We start from the raw sequence: 25,417 nt of genomic DNA on the forward strand, positions 1-25,417 counted from the left end.
AAGCCAGCCACACTAAGCCTTACGGAAGAGAAAGCGGGAAGTACACTTGAACTCATTGGCACAGGGAACCACTTCCTAAATATAACCTCAGCAGCACTGACACTGAGAGAAACAATAAATGGGACCTCCTGAAACTGAAAAGCTTCTGTAAAGCAAAGGACATGGTCAACAAGATAAAACAACAGCCTACAGAATGGGAAAAGATCTTCACTAACCCCACCATCAGACAGAGGTCTGATCTCCAAAATATACAAAGAACTCAAGAAATTGGACACCAAAAGATCACATAATCCAATAAAAAAATGGAGTACAGACCTAAACAGAGAACTCTCATCAGAGGAATCTAAAATGGCTGAAAGACACTTAAGGAAAGGTTCAACATCCTTAGTCATCAGAGAAATGCAAATCAAAACAACTCTGGGATTCCATTTTACACCTTTAAGAATGGCCAAGATCAAAAACACTGATGACAACTTATGCTGGAGAGGTTGTGGAAAAAAGGGAACACTTCTACATTGCTGGTGGGAATGCAAGCTGGTACAACCCCTTTGGATGTCAGTGTGGCGATTTCTCAGAAAATTAGGAAACAACCTTCCTCAAGACCCAGTAATACCACTTTTGGGTATCTATCCAAAGGATGCTCAATCGTGCCACAAGGACATGTGCTCAACTATGTTCACAGCAGCATTGCTTGTCATAGCCAGAACCTGGAAACAACCTAAATGCCCCTCGATTGAAAAATGGGTAAGAAAAATGTGGTACATTTACTCAATGGGGTACCACACAGCAGAAAAAAATAACGACAACTTGAGTTTTGCAGGAAAATGGATGGAGCTAAAAAACATCATATTGTGTGAGGTAACCCAGACACAGAAAGACAATTATCACATGTACTCACTCATAGGTAGTTTTTAAACATAAAGCAAAGAAAGCCAGCCTACAAACTACAATCCCAGAGAACTTAAACAACAATGCGGACACTAAAAGAAACTTACATAGATATAATGAAACCTATTGCTAGGTACACTACCCCCCCCCCCCAAAAAAAACCCCAAGAAATAAATCCTAAGCCCTGAAATGTCCAGTAGTAAAGAAGAACCAGGAAAAGAAGGTATCAAAATAGCAAAGTCTTTCTATTAGTCTGGAGAGATAGTTCAGAAGGTACAGCACTTGCTATTCTCACAGAGGACCCAGGTTTGGTTCCTGGTATCCACATGATGGTTTACAGCTGCCTATATAACTCTAGTTCCAGGGGATCCAATGCCCTTTTCTGACTTCCTTGGCCTCCTTCATACATGTAGTACACATAAATACACTCAGGCCACATGTACACATAACTAAATAAATATTTTTAAAGAGGTTTTTCTACTTAAAACTACTGTAAATTGAGTAGTCTTCAACTCATTTATTTATTCTGTCAACTAATATTTAGGAATAGCAGGAATGGGGTTTATATTCTAAGTGCCAAGGATTCAAACTGTAAATTCAAAAAATACATCTTTACAAAGAGATAAGAAATAAGGAAACCAGGGCTGGAGATATGGCTCAGCAGTTAAGAGCACTGATTGCTCTTTCAGAGGACCCTGGTTTAATTCCCAGCACCCACATGGCAGCTCACAACTGTCTGGAAATGCAGTTCCACAAGATCTGACACCTTCACACCAATGCACATAAAAAAATAAAAAATTAAATAAATCATTAAAAAAAAGAAATAAGGAAAACAAAGCCAAAATTCAGTTGATATTTAAGAATAAAAATTAACCCCAATTCTTAAAAGGTAGTGTATGTGCAGAGTGCTCAAGTAAATCATCCGGGAAGTAGCTTTGGTAAGGCTAAGGATGACCTCAGAATAGGTATCTGATGGGAGTTAAAAAGCAGACCATGCAGCGGGATAATGTGAATAGGACAGAGAACAGAAGTGCAAAGGCCCAGCGGCATGAATTGTCATGACTAAAGAATAAGTAGGCCAGAGAGAACTGAGTGAGACCTGCATGTGACCTGAAAGGAAGTGAGCTTTGGTAGCAACTTGGTATTTTTTTCTTCTGAATAGCATGCAATCCTCTAAAAGAGTCTGGAGTGAAGGTGCTCAATGCTCCAATTTACACCTTATGACATTACTTTGGCTGTAGTTTTGGGACAAGATTGAAGAGGGGAACAATGAAAACAAGGCTAAAGACAGGAGAAAATAGCATTATAGACCAGAGTAGTTTCTGTATACACTTTAAAACCAGTGAGAGCACTGCTCATAGACTGGATGTGCAAGTCTAGAGTGGCAACTCAACAGATATTTCCCAGGACACAGAAAAAGAAACCTGTTTCTCAATTCTGATAACCCCCACAAAAAGAGCAAAGCATAAAAATTAGTTCCAGTTATGGAAATGGATATATCTTAAGTAAAATAACCTGTAGATTGTTAAAATGCAATTATATTGACTCCCACAAAAGGATAAGTCATTAAGAAAATGACATACATTAAGAAAAAAAAATAAGTGAGATAGTCACTGAGAAGCCATGCTAAACTTTCTTTTTTTTTTTTTTTTTTTTTGGTTTTTTCGAGACAGGGTTTCTCTGTGGCTTTGGAGCCTGTCCTGGAACTAGCTCTGTAGACCAGGCTGGTCTCTAACTCACAGAGATCCACCTGCCTCTGCCTCCCGAGTGCTGGGATTAAAGGCATGCGCCACCACCGCCCGGCCATGCTAAACTTTCAAAGCATGTTTTTCCTAACCTGACAGTCAATAAATTAAAATAGGTACTCCCTTATTTATGCTAAATACTGTCTTTAAAATAAGTCATTATGCTAATGCTTAAAATCCTAAAGTACCCTACTAAAGTATGAGAATGATTATTAGCATTATTTAATATACGTTTCAGATCATGTGATTTGAAAAAGAGACAACTGGCCAGACACAGTAGTGAAGATTTATAATACCAGAACTTGAGGTTCATGGAGATCGGAAAATCTTTGAGTTCAATAGCAAGATTGGTAACAGGGTAAGTTCTAGAACTTCCTGGCAACTTAGTGAAATCCTGTTCTAAAACATTCAAAAAAGATGATGGGTATGATGGTACACACTGTTCGTCCCAGAATTTGGGAAGTAGAGGCCAGTCTGGTCTACATAGTAAGACCCTGTTTCAAAGACACCATTAAATAATGTTAAAAACAATGTTGTGTATAATGTTAGATGCCTTTAATCCCAACATTCAACATTCAGGTGTACTTCTATGACTTAGGCCAGACTGATAGACATATCAAGTTCCAGGTCAGGATGACACAGTGAGACACTGTTTCTAAAAAATAAAAATAAAAAAAAAAATAAAAAAAATCTGCTGAGCAGTGGTGGTGCACGCCTTTAATCCAAGCACTCAGGAGGCAGAGGCAGGCGGATCTCTGTGAGTTCGAGGCCAGCCTGGTCTACAAGAGCTAGTTCCAGGACAGGCTCCAAAGAAACCCTGTCTCATAAAACCAAAAAAAAAAAAAAAAAAAAAAAAACAACTGATGACACACACAGGACAAAAGGGTGGACAGAGAAGGATCAATAACAGATGAGGCAAAGACAGAATATGAGTATCCATTTAACTAAGTTTACTAGAAATTTTCTACAAAACAAAATGCTGGAAAATCAATTATATCATTAAAAACTGGACAATGACCAGATGTGTTGAACATGGCTGGACTAGAAACAGAAAAGTTGCCTCTCTTCTTACGGCCTTCACTAAAATACTACCAGGTCCATTAGCTGTTAAAAAAGAAGAGTTTAAGGGAAGCAGTGTTGGAATGCTGGCTTTGACACCTGGAAATAGTTGTCAGCTGTTGACCCCTAACACTGGTTCTTCTGTAAATCTCCAGTCTGAAGGCGAGAGATGCTGCACAGGTAGAGGCAATTTCAATAACCTCAGGGCAGGATCTGAACAAGAGATACAGATTTGGTTAAGGGAAGAGGGTAGGGAGGGGCAATGTCAAAGCTAACTCAAATGGCAGGTTACAGCTCAGGCTCCAGTAGTTCTGTGTCTGGACATCAGTCCCATATATTGGCTAAAAACCCAGAGAAACTAGACAATTTCACCAGGGGGACCAGTCAGAGAACTTGAAATGCATCCAGTAAACAATAAATGTTTATTTGGGCAGATAACCTGGCAGATAGTCTCATCCTGATCTTAGGCAACTTCAAACCCCATAGCAGGATACCAAGTGCAGAGAGGCCCTTCATTTTTGCCACGTGGGTCAGAAGCAGAGATGGAAGGTGGTCCTGGCTTCTACCACAAGAGAGGCAGCAGGAAGCTATTCTCTGCAAGTGCCAGCTTCCCCCCCCCCCCCCAGCTACTGGGTGATGGCCAAATTTCCTGGCTATACACAGAGGTGGGGACAGAGAAGTCAAGTCAGCCAACACTAAACAATGCCACCGCATAAAACTGGCTGTTACACCACAGCCCTGAAGGTACGAGGAGCTCTGGCGTGTTTGGCTGCTGCCACAGGAACCACATTGGCTGAGGGCTTCCCCAGGCCTGGGTGGGTGGCTCATCACTGATTGTGGCCACACACACAGGCTCAGTCACCACCTCTGTCAGTGGCAAACAGCTGCTGAGAAGGAATAGCAAACTCAATGGTACTGTGTACCGTACAGCAAAATCACCCACATTAGGAGACTAGATGATATTCTCAAGAACTCAGGGAGCTATCAGGCAAAATGCTGTGAGAAAGCAGGAAGTGGCTGGAAGGACTGGGCATGAGTTGATTGACAACTGACTACAAATGGTTTTATTATTGGTCTGAAACATACACACTCCCTAACGAGGGACTGAATTTTGGCACTGGCTCTTCCTCCCACCTCTGCTTCTGCCCACACTCTTCTTGGAAGTGGAGCAGACAAGGAAACAGAACCCAGAGTTTGCCTAGAGGGAAAAGTTCAGCTCCCATTCAGCAGACTACTGCTGAGCTCTCCTCCAGAGAAGAGCATGGCAATAGTTTTAATAAAGGTTCTCTGATCTGAAACAGTACCAAAGTAAAGCCCAACAGAAAAATAAGGGTGTGGGTCTTGGATGGAGTCTATCTGTTGTTTTTATTTTTTGAGGTGGGTGTGCCAATCCATTTTTTAACTTCATTCGCACTTATAGCTGCTGTATAATCATTTCCTGAAAACACAGTAGGAAGAGAGTGGTATTTACTCACCCCACCCTCCATCTAACTCTACCCCAACAATCCAAATATGTGCTTTAAACCAACAAGAGGCCAGCCTCTTGCCTTTGGCAGCCCCGAAGGCCAGACATTACTAGCAGGCCTGTGAACAGCTCAAGGCTCCACCCACAGCAGACTGCACAACGGAAACCCAAGAGGAGTATCATTTCAGCACAACCACCCGGGAGGGGAGAGCTGAGGAGCTGGGGTGGAGTGCTTGGGACACTTGTAAGGTCTGACACCAGAACACCCAAGTGGTAGCACAGGCATTCTGGTAGCTGATGACTGATGAACTACAGCATGGGAAAAGCCAAATGTTTTAATTAAAAAAAAACAAAAACTGTTCCTGCATAAGGAGAAAGAAGGGTAGAATGTAGATGCTAGGATGGCAAGGTGAAGTCATCTTTAGGGAACTGGCTGTCTGCCAGGCTAGTCCAATTCTAGAAACACGTGGGACATTCAGTTTCTTTCTTTCTTTCTTTTTTTTTTTTTTTTGAGACAGGGTTTCTCTGTAGCTTTGGTGCCTGTCCTGGAACTAGCTCTTGTAGACCAGGCTGGCCTCGAACTCCCAGAGATCCGCCTGCCTCTGCCTCCCGAGTGCTGGGATTAAAGGCGTGCGCCACCACCGCCCGGCCCGACATTCAGTTTCTTTTCTTTCTTTTTTTCAAGACAGGGTCTCTATGTAGTCCTGGCTATCCTGAAATTTGTTCTGTTGACCAGCCTGGCCTCAACCTCACAGAGAGGTTGTGAGTGTTAGGAATAAAGGTGTGTGCAATCAAGTTGGGTGGCATTCGGTTTCTTCCTTCCTTCCTTCCTTCCTTCCTTCCTTCCTTCCTTCCTTCCTTCCTTCCTTCCTTCCTTCCTTTCTTTCTTTCTGGTTTTCGAGACAGGGTTTCTCTGCAGCTTTAGTGCTTGTCCTGGAACTAGGTCTTGTAGACCAGGCTGGCCTTGAACTCACAAAGATCCTCCTGCCTCTGCCTCCCAAGTGCTGGGATTAAAGGTGTGTGCCACCACCACCTGGCCTGACATTCAGTTTCTTTATAGAAGAAGCAGATGCATGTGACTATGGGGACAGGACACAGGAGTTCCACTCCTGTCTAAATGGACTGAAAGACTTCTTTGCAGTAGAGTTAGAAGGAAGCATTAATGGAAAACAGTAAACTCACTGTTTCTGGCTGTCCAAGGCCTACAGCACCTTCTTCCTGATGTGTCTGATAGCCTCTTGGCACTAAGATCCCGTTTCACTTATTACTTTTCCTGTTTACTCTGAGAGGATGTATAGCTCTCCCCTAGGACTCTGTAAGGACATGCTAGGGAGAGAGTGGCTGCAATAGTACTGTAAAACCCTGGAAGGAGTGTGGTGCTGGTGTAAACCCTGAAAATGTTTGTGGTGCTGGGGACTGAACTGAACCCAGGGCCCTGCATGCTAGGAGGGTCTACTACTGAGCTACATGCTTAAAGTTTTCTTTTTGCTGTTGCAATTTTTTTGTTTTGTTTTTTGAAACAGGGTTTCTCTGTGTAGCCCTGGCTGTTCTCGAACTCAAAGATCAGCTTGCCTCTGCCTCCCAAATTCTGGTATTAAAGGCACGTACTACCACTACCCGGCTGTTGTAGTGTAGTGATTTTTTTTTTTATTGCTTTTTGTTTTGTTTTTCTCTGTAGCTTTAGAGCCTGTCCTGGAACTAGCTCTTGTAGACCAGGCTGGCTTCAAACTCACAAAGATACGCCTGCTTCTGCCTCCTGAGTGCTGGGATTAAAGGCGTGTGCCACCACTACCCGGCTATTGCTTCTTTTTGAGACAGTGTCTTCATACAGACTGGAAGACTTAATATTGTTAAGATGAAAATCTATCCAATGTAATATATACATATTTAATTCAGCCCTACTCAAACCATAATAAATAAGTCTCCCCTTTAACAGAGAGGTTTTCACTACGTAGATCTGCCTTAAACTTATCACTATGCAGATACGCAGATCATGCTGTTTTTTGACTCATTGGCAATCCCTCTGACTTAGCCTTCCACTTTCTAGGATTAAAGGTACGGCCTACCAGGCCTGGCTATAATGGCAATGTTTACTGAAACAAAACAGCATATTCTAAAGCTCATGTGTGATCTCAAGGGACCCCAAATGATCTTAAAAAAATCACAAAAGTTGGAGACTGAAGCTTCCTAATTTTGAAATGGACCAGCTATAATAAACTACTGTATAATACTACACAACATGAGCCGGGCGATGGTGGCGCACACCTTTAATCCCAGCACTCGGGAGGCAGAGGCAGGCGGATCTCTGTGAGTTCGAGACCAGCCTGGTCTACAGAGCTAGTTCCAAGACAGGCTCCAAAGCCACAGAGAAACCCTGTCTCGAAAAAAAAAAAAACAAACCAAAAAACAAAAAAAAAACTACACAACATGGTATGACCAATGAAGCAAGGCTTTCAGAGATAAACCCGCACATGTATGTATGGTCACATGTTTTTTTTTTATGAGGGTACCAAGGACACATGATGTAGAACTGGATTTCTACATACAAAGAGTGAAGTTGAAGCCTGACCTAAATCAGGCATGAAATCAACTCAAAATGGATTAGAGACTGAAACTCAAGAGACAGAACAACAACAAAATTTTCAGAAGCTGACATGAGGGGAAATCTTATGACACTGGGTTTAGTTATGATTTCTTGGTTATGATACTAAGCACTTGGCAACATAGGAAAGAATAAGGGATTAAGAATGTGATTTAATTACCTATTGTGTGGAAGGCCCTGGGTTTAATCCCCAGGACTGCAAAAGAAAAATCATACACAAGAACAACACCAAAACAAAAATGTTAAAAGGCACCAAAGAATCCAATTAAGATAGTGAACAATAGACTACTAAATGGAAGAAAATATTCACAAATCTACAAGAAACTGATATCCACAAGGCTTGGGGAATGGTTCCTCAGTTAGGAACACTTGTTGCTTTTGCAGAGGACTGGGTTTCAGTTCTCAGCACCCACACCAGGCAGCTCACAACCACCTATAACTCCAATTCCAGGGGTCTGACATCTTGTGGCCTCTGTGGGCACCTTACACAAACGTAGTGCATATACATACACTCAAAGACACATATACACATAAATAAATCTTAAAAAAGAGACTGTTATATATAAAACATATAGTCTTATGATTCAACAACAAACAATCTTCAACAATCCAATTTAAAGGCAGGCAAAGATACCAAGCATTAAGTTTGAGGCCAGACTGACCTATACTACAGGACTCTGTCTCACAACTACTCTGGTTCAAAAATCCCCAAGGCTGGAAATATATTTCAGGAATAGAATGCTTGCCTTGTATGTACAAGGCCTTGAGTTCAATTTCCACCATTGAAACAAACAAAAATAAAAAAAAATAGGCAAAGAACTTGTAAGGATCTTTAGGTAATGAAAATAAGCACATTAGGCATGTAAAATACTCAACATCATCAATCACTAGGAAAATGAAAATCAAAACCACACAGTGATTTACTATTTCATACTCTTCAGAATAGATATTATTTTTACTATCCTGTCAAAAAGGAGGGTTGGTGAAAATGTCATTCTAGTGAGAATGTAAAATGGCACGGCTGCAATGGGAAATGGTTTGGTGTTCCCTAGAGAAGTTCAATGTAAAATCGTGATAATTTAGCAATTCTGGCCAGGTGGTGGTAGCACAGGCCTTTAATCCCAGCACTTGGGAGGCAGAGGCAGGCAAATATATCTATGAGTCTGAGGCCAACCTGGTCTACTGAGCGAGTTCCAGGACAGACTCTAAAGCTACACAGAGAAACCTTGACTCTAGAAACAAACAAAACAAAAAAACTAAAGTAAATAAATAAATAAATAAGTTCATCAGTTCTTTTTATTTCCTTCGGGGGTGGGGGTGGGGACATTTGAGGAGGGTTTCACTGTACTGTGTAGCCAGATCTGTCTGCCTCTGCCTGACCAGTGCTGAGATTAAAGGCATGCATTGCCACCCAATTAAAATCCAGCAATTCTACTCTAAGTTACACACTGTAAAGGCATAAAAATAAAGATTCAAATTGATCTTTATACATCAGTAAAATTACTCAAAATAGCCAAAAGGTGGAAATAACCGACGTGTGTATCAATATTGGAAAGGTAAAATGTGTTGCATGTACATAAAACAGGAAATAGCACCTATCCACTGATGGAGGAAGTTCATTGGTTAAGTAATAAAGAAACTGCTTGGCCTCATAGGTTAAAACATAGGTGGGAGGAGTAAACAGAACAGAATGCTGGGAGGAAGAGGAAGTGAGCTCAGATGCCATGCAGCTCTCTCCAGGGCAGATACAATTCAACCAGCCACCAGGTCAGACATGCTGAATCTTTCCTGGTAAGCGCACCTCGTGGTGCTACATAGATTATTAGAAATGGGTTAAGAGGCTGAAACTAATGGGCCAGGCAGTGTTTAAAAGAATACAATTTGTTTGTTGTTATTTCGGGGTATAAGCTAGCCAAGCAGCCAGGAGCTGGACTGTGGGAAGAGGCCCGCAGCTCTCACACTTCATTACCCATGTTCATCTGGAGCTCCTGGATTCAGATGAGTCTCCCACGTCAGTGCTAGGATTACCATGAGCCACCATGCCCAACCGTACATGATGAATCTCAACAATACTTTACTATGTGAAAATGAGCAGACACAAAATACAAATACACAGAGATAGAAATCAGAAGGTATCAGGGACTGGCAGGAATGGGGATGTAAGATGATTGTTTCATGGTTTTCAAAGGCATCTTTGGTCTATTATTGTAATGGTGGGATGTGGCAGAGCAGGGTGTTTCTAGAGATGAATGACAATGATTTCTGGGTAACAATGTGAATACACTTAATGTCACTGGGTTGTACTAAGAGTGGTTAAGACAGGCTTGATGGTATATGATTGTACTACTTACTGCTACCTGGGCCACACTTGAAAGGCTGAGATAATAGAATTTTTTAGTTCAAGGCCTAGCCTGGGCTGTATAAATTCTGCCTCAGAAAACAAACAAACGAACAAGCAAAAAAAAACAGAAAAACACCAAAAAGGTTAAGACTCTGTATTAAAAAACAAACACCTGACCAAGAGGCTAGAAAGATGGGTTAGAAGTAAAATACATACTTCTTCTTCTTCTTCTTCTTTTTTTTTTTTTAAAGTCTTTTGAGACAGGGTTTCTCTATGTAACAGTTCTGGCTGTCCTGGCTCTTCTGGAACTACCTCTGTAGATCATGATGGACTTGAACTTCCCATGTGCTGAGATTAAAGGTGTGTACCACCACTGCCTGGAAAAACTACATTTTATTTCCTTTAGTTTTGGAGGGTACTAGTGATCAAACACTGAACCTTCCATGAGCTAGGCAAGCACTTTACTACTGAACTGGCATCCTCAATCAAAACTAAAAGTTTTAGAAGAAAAACAATGTCATTCTTTATGACCTCAGGCTAGGTAAAGTTTCTTTTTGTTCTATGAAAAGCTGAAATTATTCTTGGTAATATTTTAACCTAAAAACAAAGTGATTAAAAAGGGGTAGTGTGGAGAGATGGCTCAGTGGTTAAGAGCACTGGCTGCCCTTGCAGAGGGCCCAGGTTTGATTCTCAGCACCTGCATGGTAGCTCACAACCATATGTAACTCCAAATCTGGGGCTCTAAAGCCCTCTTCTGATCTCTTAGGGGACATGTGGTACACAGACATACATACAGAAAGTACATCTGGAACTCGTGGAACTTACTCTTGTAGAGCAGATAGGCCTTTAGTGCTGGGGTTAAAGGTGTGCACAACCTCTTTTCAGTTTAGAATGAATTTATATTGTTTTGTTTTTGGCAGTACTGAGGATCAAACCCAGGAACTTGTATGTTAGGCCAGTGTTCAAACACTGGGCTAATAAATCTCTATTTGAGGAACACTTTCCAATTCCTTTGAAACAGAGTCTTCTTAGGATAAACTAGCTGATCAATGAACTCCAGGGAGCCTCTTGTCTCCGGTTCTCCAGTACTGGAATTGTAAGCATGAGTCATCATCCCTCCCCTTTAAAAATACATGAAACATGGAAATTCATACATTGGTAGGTAATGAGATATGAATGAGTATGGTCACTTTGTAAAGCGAGGAAACCATATAACCTAGCTGTCCTCCTTTTCTCTCAGTACCCTCTTCCTTCCTTACTCCAAGTCACTGTTTCCTGATATTCCCAAGTTGATCTAAGATTCTTGGGCTAAAGTGATATTTTCACCAAAGCCTCCTAGGAAGTTGGGACTACAGGTGCCTACCATCATACCCCTCTTCTTTAAAAAAAAAAAAGTGTGTGTGTGTGTGTGTATACATCTCATATATATGGGTGCATATACTATGGAGTAAATAGGGAGGTCAGAAGACAGACTTGGGCATAGTATAGTATGTTGTTGTTGCTAAGCCAATTCCTGGCCCTAAATATATTTCTTGTATGTGTGGAGATCTTATCAGGTGTCTTCTGCCACTCCCCACCTTATTATTATTTATTTGTTTTTTTATGTGTACAAGTGTTTTGCCTGTTACATGACTGGTGCCTCCAGAGACCAGAAGAGGGCATTGTACCTACTGAGGCTGGAGTTACTGGCATTATGGGCCACCATGTGGGGACTGGCAACTAAACCTGAACCTCTGCAGGACCAGCCTATATTCTTAGGTGCTGAGCCTTCTGCCTTATTTTTTTGAGACAGGACCTCTTACAGAACCTGGAGCCTACCAATTTTGATGGATTAGCTGGGATCCTCTGGTCTGAACCTCCTCAGGACTACAAGAATAGGTGTGTATATCATGCCCAGCTTTTATGAGTTATGAGGGACGCAAATTCAGCTCCTTGTGCATATGCAGCAAACACTTTACTCATCTGAGCTATCTCCCAAACCCCTTTTTCTTAAAGGATGCATAGAGTATTACAAATAGATTCTAGTACTGTTGATAATTGTAAAAATATTATATAAGAGAACAGATCAACAAGTTGTTATATACTCACATAACTGGGCAATAATACATGAATCTAAGTGAGAAAGACACAAAACTAAACACAAAAACATGAACAAATCTAAAAATTGTCAGATTCAGTATTAAGAGCAAAGCAAAACAGGGACAGAAATGATATGCATGTAGAGAGTATAAATGTACAAAGTGATACTTCATTATTTATGAATATATACATGTCAATAAGATGCACAGATAAAGTGAATTCAAAATACTGATTACTTTTAGGAAAGGAAAAGCAGAAACAGGACCTTGCAGGAGTAAGACAAAAGAGTTCTGACTTTATTTAGGATGTATTAGGTGGGTAGAACCTAAATGTTCACTGTTTCTTTAAGAGTCTTTTTCTGCCGAGCTAAAGAGAAACCCTGTCTCAAAAAAAAAAGAGAGAGAGAAAGCTAGACTAAGAGTCTTTTTCTAATGGAGTATTGGAATGGCTCACTGGGGAAAGACGCTTATGGCCCTCAATCACTAGAAGCCACATGACTGAAGGAAAGAACTGACTCCTGGAAGTGCAGATCTTGAGTGAATCTTGCTGGCTTTACAAGAACAGGGAGAGGGGTTTGAGAGATGCACTTTTCCAGAGGATCTGGCTTCAATTCCTAGGACCCACATGGCAGTTCATAACCATCACTCCAGTCCCAGGGGATTTGACACCTTTCTTCTGGCTTCCTTGGGCATTGCATGCACATGGCACACAGATATAAACTCAGACAGAACATTCAAACATATAAACCCCAAGTACTAGGGTTTACTGGCATATGCCACAATTTCTGGTTGGGCAACTTCTTTTAGTTTTCTACTCTCAGACTTATAGACTGGTGACAAGATAAAAACTGCTTCGGATGGGGTCAAAGGACACACCTAGAATAACACCGTGACCTGGTGGCTCTCCAAGTTATCATTTAGGTGCTCATGATTTAGATGTGAGCAAAAGTGTAATTCCTTCAAAAACCCTTGATGTGACTCCAAGAAACGATGTGACAGCACTTGCTGCACATTTCCCTCAAAGGCATATTAGCATGACCTTTTCAAATGCAAATAGGCTTACTCAGTACAGCTGTCATGTTTCTTGGGTAAGAGTTTAAAAGAAAAAGTAACATTCCCCCTCTGACTGAGTCAGGGCCTGTGACCAAGCCTGATCGAGATGGGAGGGCCAAAGAACACCTTAAAGAATGGCCCCTGTGAGCTTAAAATGCCAAAGGATTTAATGTGGATAGACTAGCAGAAAATGTCTTAAGCTTTAACAGTGTCTCTGCTGGTGTCTAATGAATTCTGATACAGCCCTACTGCACATTGGCTGGGTATTCACTGATTTTAAAGGAGAATATAAAAGTTCCTTGTCTCCAAGTCAGCTCTCCAATATCTATAGGGATGTCTGTAAACTACATCACTCAGCTACACTTCATTGTTTCTTACTTAAGATTCTCTCATGAGCAACCCATGACACCAGACACTCAGGATGTCAATTCCAAGTCTCAGAGAACTCTTGGTTCACTTTTGGTAAAGATGTTCTACCACAACAGGTAAGAATGAAAAACACAGAATTTCGAAGAGACTAAGCCAAGTAAAGGCTGGTAATGAGTGAGAACAACAGAATGAAGCCAGGTGATGGTAGCACATACCTTTAATCCCAGCACTTGAGAGGATGAGACAGATCTCTGGAGTTCGAGACCAGCCTGCTCTACAGAGTGAGTTCTAGGATATTTTCCAAAGCTACACAGAGAAACCCTGTCTGGAAAAAACAAACGAACGAACGAACAAAAAAACAGAATGAAAGTTTAGATGCTTTTAAATATAAAGGCCAGGGAGAGAAGAACTAGAAATTCAAACATGCCTAGATTAGGGAGTTTGTCCCCATTTACAGGAAGTTTATCCCTGACATCTAAATAGTCATGTTTTAAAATCAACAAGTTTGCTGGTTTTCAGCTGCCACTGACTAGTATCCTCAGTGGCTCTGGTCCACAGTGCAGGCAAACTGTGCCCAGCCAGACTAGATGAAGACATGCAGCCGGAAACCAGCCAGCCAGCTTGACCCCTCACTACTTCAGGAGTCTAAGCAAAATGCTACCCCATTACAGGAGAAGTAGACCAGATGCTTTAACCCTAGCCACACAAGGCTGCACCATCATCTCAACCAGCATATTCTGGGAGAAAATGGTCTAGGACCCAAGGGGATTCCCAGAATGAGAACGGAAGCCTATGAGCAAGTTCAGGAGGACCTTTGGTGCCCTCCAGCCTCTCTGTCCATTGCAGTTGCATATTCACATCCACAGACACATATTTTTAAAATTTGATATAATTATCTCCTAGAAATTACTGTATGTAGCCTTGTGGGATCTAAAGCAATTAAGTGAAGATAAATTTCTTTCATGGAGCAAACTGTCAAAGGATGAAGCAATTTCATTCCCCATTTGAAGTGGAAGCTTTGGGTCATGCATGGTTTATTTGAAACAATGCCATCACCTAAAGCTGCTGATCTTATCTCTAACTCTGTTCTCCATTTCAAACTGCTGGAGATATGTAGCGTGGCACTGCCTGAAGTAATGACGTCTGGCTCAAGGCCAGTGAGAGAGCAAGCCAATTTCTCTAGGTTTCAAGCAGAAGAGGACAAAATCATATTTAAAAAAGATAGCTACACATGTGAAGTCTGCTAAACCCTAAAAAGGAGGAAGTATTCTCAAGGCGCTTGTTGAGTGTGACGAAAGAAGCACCCTAGTAAAATGAGGCAGTAAAAGAATAGGTGGGGTGGTCTCCCCCCCTCAAAAAAGGAAAGGGTGAAACACATACATGCCCAAGAAGATTCTTCTCTCCTGGGAGACACCAAACCAACCAACTAACAGACAACCCAGGGGAGCTTATTTTACAAACATCCCAATAAATGGGAAGCATACCAGACTAGGAATCAATCAAGAAGTTCTAATTCAAACACTGTAGGGCTATGCCTGACATTTAGTGGAACGCTTCCTTAATTGTGTGTGTGTTTTTAAAGTACACCTTTCTATCTGCCTGCCTCTGCCCCACCGCCCTCTAGTCTATTTGTGTGTGTATGAGTGTATGCCAAGCATCCACGGAGAGGCCAGGGGATAACCTGTATGAATGGGTCATCAGAGTTGTTTATAAGTTCCTTAACTGCTGAATCGTCTCACTGGTCTGGCACTTTATTTTCTTTTGAAAGGCCTCTGTAATCACATTGTTGTTATTTTATAATATAAAGTAAGTCTGTTAGCAACTGACTTTAGGTAAAACCCATGTATGTCATTCCATGCCTGAGTCTGACTTTCAGCAGAAGGCTTGAATATCTAAAATTGACTTTCAAGTGTCAGGACACTGGAATCATCAGAAGAGTTTATTAAACCAGACTGCTGGGCTTTAGGGCCCAAACTTTTTGATTCATAAGGATGTGATGGAGTCTAAAACAGAGTAAGTTCTCAGTGGGATCTGACACTGATGGTACTGGTGGCACACATGAAAAAAACAGAGATATACAGGAACTGGGAATCAGACAAAAAGAACGATGTAGAGCCACGGTTTAAAAATTCTTTTTTGTGGGGGCTGGAGAGATGGCTCAGCAGTTAAGAACACCAACTGTTCGTCCAGAGGACCCAGGTTCAATTCCCAGTACCCACATGGCAGTTCACAATTGTCTGTAACTCCTGTTCCAGAAGATCCAACACCCTCACAAAGACATACATGCAGGCAAAGACACCAATGCACATTAAATAATAAATTACATATGAATATAAAAAGCCTTTTTTAAAACAGATTAAAAAATTGCTTTTGTTTCTCAGTTATATTAGACACATTTCTAGTATTCAGCTGCCACTGATCACTAATGGCTGCTGTATGGGATAAAGTAGAAATAAAACGTAGGTAGGTAAAATATAGGAATAAAATAAAGTAGGAAAAAAAGGAGGAATAAAATGGTTCCTTTGCCACAGAAAGTTCTGCCTCACAGTATATGCTAAGGTGATACACACCTTTAATCTCGGCACTCCAGAGATAGAGGCAGGAGGATCTCTGTTAGTGTAAGGCCAGACTAGTCTACATAGTAAATTCCAAGACAGCCAGGGGAACATGGTAGAGAGACCTGTGTCTAAAAGAAAAATAAGAAGGAAAAAACAACAGAAGAAGATAGACGATGACAACAACAGGGCATTGCGGAAGGAAGGAAGGAAGGAAGGAAGGAAGGAAGGAAGGAAGGAAGGAAGGAAGGAAGGAAGGACAAATTAGCCAAGCAGTAGTGGCGCACACCTTTAATCCCAGCACCTGGGAGGCAGAAGCAGGCGGCCCTCTGTGAGTTCGAGTTCAGCCTGGTTTACAGAGTGAGTTCCAGGACAGGCTCCAAAGCTACACAGAGAAACTCTGTCTTGAACCCCCCAAAACAAACAAACAAACAAACAAGCAAACAAACAAATAAAAACCAAACCAAACCCAACCCCCCAAAAAACTCAAAACAAAAAAAAAAAACAAACCCAAAACAAAATCAAAACAAAACAACTACTACCCCACCACCACCACCCCTGCCAAATACCTAAAAACTGTCAAGAAGCCTTAGCAGGTACAGTTAAGAGTTACTTACTGCCATGCCTGATGACATGAGTTAAATTCTTGGAATCACACAAAGATAGGAGGGAACCAGTATGATCTCCACACCTATGTGACAATATGCATGCACCATTCACCATACACACACACACACACACACACACACACACACACACACACACACAATTTGATTACAAAGGTGAATATTTAGTTGAGAGAAAAAGAGAAGATTAGGAGAACTAAGGTATATCAGGTATCAGATAAGAAAAATAGACTGTACTTCTGAGCAAACCTTCCTGAAGCAGTGGGAATTGGAGGAAAGTAGACTGTTTAGTTGAGAAGGAGCTTGACCAAAGAAGTGACTGTCTCATGACACTGGCAATGATCTAACTCAGTGAGCTATCAGACTCTAGAGGGCCTCTCCCTATTAGATAGGAGAACAACCCTGATGTCTTTTAACAGGCCTCTCAACTCTACTAATGAACGGAAACCACATTTATAATTATGATCACTGTGTACTATTTCCTTTGCAATATGTTAAAATATGTTCTTTGGGTAGAAGGAGCTTCCTCTAGCTAAAATATTTTCCCTAGTATGAGAGATTGAACCTAGAGAAAGATCTGCATGTTAGACAAACATTCTGTAACTAAGCTACAACCCCAGCCCAGGATGGTTAGTAAGGATAAATCTTCCTGTTTTGTTTTAAAATGCCTTCAGAACACAAAAGCACAAGTAACAAAAGGAAAAGAGATTAACTGAACTTTATCAAAGTTTAGAACTTCATCTGGGTGTGGTAACTTATGCCTACACCTGCTTGGAAGGTTGAAGCAAGAGAATTTCAAATTTGGGACCAGTCAAATTTTTGACCTTACAAAACAACAATAACATTAACAACAATGACGACACCAACAAGAAGCCCACAAATAAGTAAACAAGGAAGTCTCTAAGACCCCAAAACAATGTATGTAAGCCATGCAACTGTCAGTGCTACCTAGATGGTTGACAACACCACATGGTTTGCTCACAGGACATAAATTAAACTGAAATTAGGTTACACTCTTTCTCCTTGATGGCTAGCCCTCAGTGCCAGAAAGTACTATGCAGATTTGCCAAACGGTCATCAAAAGTTTTACTCAGCTGTGAATGCTGCATGATAAAGTAGTGACCAGCCAGGCAAGTGCCCACTAATAGTGCAACCATTTTAAGTTTGTTCTGAGGGTGAATTCACAGGAAGGAATTCAAAGCTGATATGTAGACTCTGTCAAAAGCCTGTGGCTGGGAAAGTCATAAGACTTAATGGGGAGGCCGGGCGGTGGTGGCACACACCTTTAATCCCAGCACTCAAGAGGCAGAGGCAGGCGGATTTCTGTGAGTTCGAGACCAGCCTGGTCTACAGAGCTAGTTCCAGTAGTTCCAGGACAGGCTCCAAAGCCACAGAGAAACCCTGTCTCGAAAAACCAAAAAAAAAAAAAAAAAAAGACTTAATGGGGAAAGCTACTTCTATTATTTTGTTAAATAGACAACTTGTCCACCAAATTGTCTTCTTTTTTTTAATTTAATATGGAATGCTTCATGAATTTGCATGTTATCCTTGCGCAGGGGCCATGCTAATCTATGTATCGTTCCAATTTTAGTATATGTGCTGCCGAAGTGAGCACCAAATTGTCTTCTAAATTGTTATGGTTATGTCCATAGATTAACTAGTCAAAGTGTCAAGAGTAAGTACTCAGCTTTAAATGGGACAGTGTTATCACATACAAGACTCGGAACATTTTGGCAGTGTGTGTAACTGGAAGAAAAGGTGGAGTACTGGGGAATGCTGTCCTTTGAGCAGACAGCTGTGATTACCTGTAAACATCTGGTCATCTCTTCCTTCGGATTTGTAACAGTTAATGTTTAATCAGAGAGGGAGAGACATTTTCCTCGGTGTGATTCTGTAAATAATCTCTCACCCATTTTCCTAGAAGCAAACTCATCGCAGCTTTACAAAAAATGAACAGGTTGGATATGGTGGTACATGTCTCCCCAGCACCTGGAAAAGCGAGGAAGATGCATCTCTGTGAATGAGGCCAGCCTGGTCTACAGAGTGAGTTCCAGAATAGCTAGAGATGTACAGAGAAACCCTATCTAGGAAAACCTAAAAAACAAACAAACAACAAACAAAATAGAACAAAAAAAAAATCTCCTCACCAGAATATGATGTCAGATGTGGTGGCACACACCTTAAGTACCAGCACTCAGGAGGCAGACATAGGTAGATTTCTGTGTTTCAGACCAGCCAGGCCAGACAAAGCTACATAGTGAGACCCTGTCTCAGAAAAAAACGAACAAAACAAACAAACAAATGCCTAAAATACAAAAAGTAGAAGGGAGACAAACTGGGATGAGAAAGAGGATCAGCAGGAATAGGAATGGACAAGAAAAGATAATAGGGGTGAAGATGATCAAGATACATTATATACATGTATGCGAAAGTCATAATAAACCACACACACACACATATATAATGCTAATAAAAACAAAAAGAAATAGGCCGGGTGGTGGTGGTCTTTAATTCCAGCACTTGGGAGGCAGAGGCAGGCAGATTTTTGTGAGTTCAAGGCCAGCCTGGTCTACAAGAGCTAGTTCCAGGACAGGCTCCAAAAGCTACAGAGAAACCCTGTCTCAAAAAAAAGAAAGGGGGGGGGGAAAGAAACTATAATGAAGAAACAATTTTCTAATGAAGATATACAAATAGCTAGGAAGGGGAAAGGCATGGTGGTACATACCTTTAATCCTCCCCAGCACTGGGGAAGCAGAGGCATGTAGATTGAGACTAGCCTGGTCCATATCAAGTTCCAGAACAGCCAGGACTTCATAGAGACTCTGGGTCAGGGTGTAAGGCTGCCTGCTGCCAAGCCCGATGACCTGAGTTCAATTACCAATATCCAGGGATATGTAGAGAACCAATTCCACAAAGTTTCTGTGACCTCCGCTTCACCTATGCTACATAAATAAAGGTGATAAAAAGCAAGGGTAGGGACAGGTGAAATGCTCAAGAGGTTAAGTGCTTGCTATACAAGTCTGACCACTTGAGTGTCATCTTTAGAGTATGGATACAGCCACATGAATCTGTAATCCAAGCACCCCTATGGATGATGGGATGTGGAGACAGGAAAGTCACCTAAGAGGCTCTTGGGCTAATTAGCCCAGAGTACAAAGCAGGGCAGAGATAAGAAAGACCTCATCTCAAAACAAAGTGGAAAGAGAAAACTGTTTAAAATTGTCCAGACTCCCAAAAGGTCCACATGCACACTCACAAATCATAAGTAACATTGCAAAATGAAAACAAGCGGCATCAATGTTTATATGTAAGTCTTTGGTAGACACAAGGATTTGTTTCTCCTGTTACCTTTGCTTTAAAGGACAGATTTGCTGGGAATGACAGGTATTTCCTCTCAGCATATTCAAGAGTATGGATTGACTTCTATGTCTTGCATCTATGGAAATCCTTTGTGACCTGATTTAAAGTTATAGTTTCCTGAGAGAAGATCTTTTTCCTTTGGTTTGCCAGTCTGGGATACTAGTTAGAGGTCACCTCAAATATGCGGTCAAGGCTCTTCAGAGTACACAGGCAGTACTGAGATTCAGAACCCACCCCAGGGTTAGTTCATGGCCACTCACTCTCTCAATGAGGCTATTGCCCTGCCTGCGCAGTGAGGATTAGGACTTCTAATGTGAACCCTCTTGAGAAGGCTCCCATGCTTCTCATCCCAACAAACTTTTTCAAGGAAAGCTCTAGGTTTCCAGCATTTGACAGAAATTAGTGCCATCTCACTTGGGCACTCAAGTAATGTACAATAATCTTTTCTCATTTAGTTCGTAGGACCTAAAGCTGGACTTAGTGGCTCACTTGTCTAATCCCAGCACTCCAGAATTTGATGCAAGAGAATTAACATGACTTGAAGTCCAGCCTGGGCTAAACAATGAATTCCAAGCCCACTTTTATCTTAAGAAAACAGAACAGAATCTGTATATTCTTGTTATGCCAGCTCAGGAAGCATAATGTTGTAGTCAGCATTTCAGTTATGTTAATAAAGAGGTCCCTTCAAAGTATCTAATCCTACCATAGTAGCAAAGATGAAAGACATCATTAAACTCTTTGTGGTACATGCTTGTAATTCTAGAACTAAAGAAGCTAAGGCAGAGGGTTCAAGACTTTGAGGCCAATCTAGGCTACATGGTAAGATCCTGTCTGAAAACAAACCAGAAAAGCAGAGAGAAAAAAAATTCATCAAAGTGCTTAAGATTGAAAATGGAACATAGTGAAGACATAATTTCACAGTTGCTATTTTTATTACTATCAATACTATTATCCTCATTATTGACTATGCACATGAGCCATGAAAACTGGAGGGTTCTCATATGTGTTTCCATAAATAAACTTTTAGAAAAATTCAGAAGGTCAAAGTAAAAGAAAAAAAATTAAGTAAAAAGACATTTGTAAGCCGGGCGATGGTGGCGCACGCCTTTAATCCCAGCACTCGGGAGGCAGAGGCAGGCGGATCTCTGTGAGTTCGAGACCAGCCTGGTCTACAGAGCTAGTTCCAGGACAGGCTCCAAAGCCACAGAGAAACCCTGTCTCGAAAAACCAAAAAAAAAGAAAAAAGAAAAAAAGACATTTGTAGTTCTCCAATATGTATCCCACTTCAAACTAACCCAGTAAAGCCAATGAACTATGATCCAGAGGAAGGAGGCACTGACTGAGCTCTGGTGCTATCACCCCAGTTTAGACTGTGGTGGGAGGCAGAGACGGGAATCCTACAAGTTCACAGGTCAGTTCATTTGGAGTATGCTGATCATTAACGGAAGCAAGTGTTCTTTGCCTCAACAAGAAGGAGAGAACTAACTCCCGAAAGTCATCTTCTGACCACTAATGGGCACGCCCCCATTCTAATACACACATAAATAATACATAAAAATTAAAATTTATGTTTAAATAATAAAATGCAAAGAAAAACCTGTTTTCTCCTTTGGTGGCAGCACCTAAGTTTACCTAATAGCACTTCTCTCGTCCTAACAATGAGCCATGTGCACTGAAATAATTTGGGAAACAAAGCTACGCTGACAGCACTGCTGAGCTGGTCATGGCAGTACATGCTGGCAATCTGAGTACTTGATAAGTAGATTCAGGAGGATTAGGAGTTTGAGCTAATCATCAAGCTTATAAAAGGCCAATGTGGACTATATGAGACTGTCTCAAAAACCCGAGAGCAAAACAAAACAAAATGAAAATCAATTCAAACCAAAATAAAAAAAACAAAAACAAAAACAACCCATGATGTTAGATATGAGAGAGAACGGAAATCTCTCTGATAAAGTCTTGTTCACGTCACCATTTCCTTCCAAAAATTTACAAAGGAAAATGCAGGTACATTGGATCAGCAACCATACGGAGGAAATCTCATGCCTCATAATCCATTCTGAGCTCAACTAAGCATTTCTGTGGACACTGTGAGTTACATAGGACAGACTCATCTTGAAGAGTGGATCAGGGCCAGGCGGTGGTGGCACATGCCTGTAATCTCAGCACTCGGGAGGCAGAGGCAGGCAGATCTCTGAGTTCGAGGCCAGTCTGGTCTACAAGAGCTAGCTCCAGGACAGGATCCAAAGCTGTTACAGAGAAACCCTGCCTCGAAAAACCAAAAACAGTGGATCACTATAGATCCTAACTTTCTGCATCTGTTCCTGAGATGGATGATGCTCATATAAATCTTTATTGTGTAATGAGTCTAAATTATACAACATAAAAAACAACATATGTGAAAGCACACAGTTCCAAATCAACAAAGTTACGTGTCAGTGAAACCTCGTGAGGTATGTGAAAACATGGTGCCTGGCACACAGTAAGTATAAAATATTCACTTTGGCCGAGCGGTGGTAGCGCACGCCTTTAATCCCAGCACTCGGGAGGCAGAGGCAGGCGGATCTCTGTGAGTTCGAGGCCAGCCTGCTCTACAAGAGCTAGTTCCAGGATGGGCACCAAAGCTACAGAGAAACCCTGTCTCTAAAAAAAAAAATTCACTTCGTGTGCAAGTCCATGGCAGCTGCACCTCTAAACAAAGCTGCTTTGACTTTGTGGTCATACTGCAGGGGAAAACCATATCAAGGATTTGACCCCTGACTGAGTTCAGAGGAGACAACCCTATGCTGGAGACGAAGAGATGGGAAGAAGTAGATCAGTTGTGCTCTGCTCCCCTCACCTACCAAAGAAGCCTTGCCTTCGGGTCTGATAAAGTATTCTACCCACAGTGGACTAAAAGGGTCAGAATGATATTATCTACATAGCATTTTCATAAATGTTTACAAGATATTTTCACAAGCCCGATCTACTTTTATCTTTACAGAGAGTTCTTTGAGTTGGGTAGGACCATTATAACTTTTCTCGTTTATTGAAAAAGATAAAGGAATACAGGCAGGTTATATGAATTGTCTAAAGCCACACAAGTTGCCTATAGTAGAGGTAGACAGAAAGCTCTATTTGCACTTTACCTCAGAGGAGGGAAAAATACTGACACAGTCCAAGGCCAATCAACTGAGAAAGCAGAAATAGTAATTTTTAAAAGATTTACTGCATTTTAAATTATGTGTATGTGTGTGTTTATGTGGATGAATATGCAGGTGTCCAGAGGCCAGAAGAGGGTGTCAAATCCTCTAGAGTTGGGGTTATAGGTGGTTGTAAGCCACCTTACATGGGTGTTGGGAACAACTGGTTCTCTACAAGAAGAATAATTGCTCCTAGCTGCTGAGCCATCTCTCTAGCCTCAGATGTATTAAATAAGAGCTAGGGGTATAGCTTGGTAGAAAAGCATTTATTTACCATGTGCTAGGTCCTGTTATTTCACAAGAAGCACACAAAAAACATATGTAATAAATAAATACATGAAAAAATACTCAAAGTGAGAAGCTATAAAAAAAATTAGAACTAACATGATTTGGGTGTGGTGGTATACTCCTTCAATCTTGTACTTGGGAAGGTGAATTTGAGGCTGGTCTGCTCTACATAGCAAAATTCTAAGAGAGCCAGGGCTCTATGGTGAGACCCTTTCTTCAAACAACAACAACAAATACAAAGGCACATACACAAACAAACACAACAATAACAACAAAAACATACAAGGAGAAAATCATAATCACTTCACACTTATTAGTAAAGAATTAACAAACAAAATCAAAATATAAACAAACAAGGTTTGGATAGTTGGCTCAGCAGTTAAGAGCACTTGCTGCCCTTGCAGAGAACCTGGGGTTCAGTTCTCAACACTCACAGGATGGCTCACAACCATCTTTAATTCTAGTTCCAGCGAATCCAATGCTCTCTTCTGATTTCCATGGGGACCGGGCACATACATGTAGTCAGAGCACCCATATACATTAAAATAAAATAATTTTTTTTTTTTTGGTTTTTTGAGACAGGGTTTCTCTGTGGCTGTGGAGCCTGTCCTGGAACTAGCTTTGCAGACCAGGCTGGTCTCGAACTCACAGAGATCCACCTGCCTCTGCCTCCCGAGTGCTGGGATTAAAGGCATGCGCCACCATTGCCCGGCAATAAAATAAATCTTAACCTGTATCAATCAACATATGAATAGTTAAAGTGCTATGTATACTTATAATGAATAATTATTCAGTCTTAAAAAGGTAAGAAATTCGCGGGGCGGTGGTGGCGCACGCCTGTAATCCCAGCACTTGGGAGGCAGAGACAGGTGGATCTCTGTGAGTTCGAGACCAGCCTGGTCTACCAAGGGAGTTCCAGGACAGGCTCCAAAGCCACAGAGAAACCCTGTCTCAAAAAACCAAAAAAAAAAAAAAAAAAAAAAAAAGGTAAGAAATTCTGACATGCTTCACAAAAAGGATTAACCCTGAAGATATTATATTAACTGAAATAAGTCACTCACAAAAAGAGAAATATAGACTTCATAGCTTAGTCAGATTCAAGGAGAGAGAGAAAATAGAATCGTAGTTTCCAAAGGCAGGGAGCTGAAGGTGTGAGAAATGGGTACAGAGATGTAACTGGAGAAGAAGAAAGGGTCCTAGAGATGAATGATGGGGATGACTGTATAACGATGAGAATGTACTTAATGCCACAGAACTGTGCATTTAAAAAAAGTTAAGATGCTATATTTAATATTACATATGTTTTGCTACAATAAAACAAAATAAAATAGGAAGAACATACTTTGAAGAACTAGACTAGCCAGATGTGGTAGCACAAGCCTTTAAGTCCAGCACTAAAGAGCTAGAGGCAAGAGGATTTCTGTGAGTCAAGGCCAGCCTGATCTACTTAACAAGTTCCAGGCCAGTCAAGGTTAAGTGGTGAGACCCTTTTGCAAAAAATGAAAAAAGGAAGTTGGGCAGTGGTGGAGCACACCTTTAATCCCACTCCTCGGGAGTCAAAGACAGGAGGATCTCTGTGAGTTTGAGGCCAGCCTGGTCTACAGAGCGAGTTCCAGGATATGTTCCAAAGCTACAAGAAAAAACAAGTCACAAAAAAGAACAAACAAACAAAAGAAAGAAAAAGAGAAAGAAGAATTAGAATAATTTAGAGGAAAACTGTCTTTCTTTCTAGGTCCTTAGCCTCTTAAACTGTCTCGTACAGCACTTCACAGCTTTGATATTGATAAACAAAAAGGCTATCAATAA

General features: G+C 41.1%; 1 protein-coding gene and 1 non-coding gene across 4 annotated transcripts in view; both read right to left on the reverse strand.

Moving 5' to 3' along the window:
- Positions 1 to 25,417, reverse strand: part of Smg6 (SMG6 nonsense mediated mRNA decay factor) — a 241,036-nt gene that overhangs the window by 67,789 nt on the left and 147,830 nt on the right. The window lies entirely within an intron of this gene.
- Positions 18,293 to 18,396, reverse strand: LOC142831998 (U6 spliceosomal RNA). Its single transcript, XR_012907097.1, has one exon. It is a non-coding gene; the product is annotated as a U6 spliceosomal RNA (small nuclear RNA).

This window comes from Microtus pennsylvanicus, chromosome 11, assembly GCF_037038515.1.
Source record: "Microtus pennsylvanicus isolate mMicPen1 chromosome 11, mMicPen1.hap1, whole genome shotgun sequence".
Lineage (NCBI taxonomy): Eukaryota > Metazoa > Chordata > Mammalia > Rodentia > Cricetidae > Microtus > Microtus pennsylvanicus.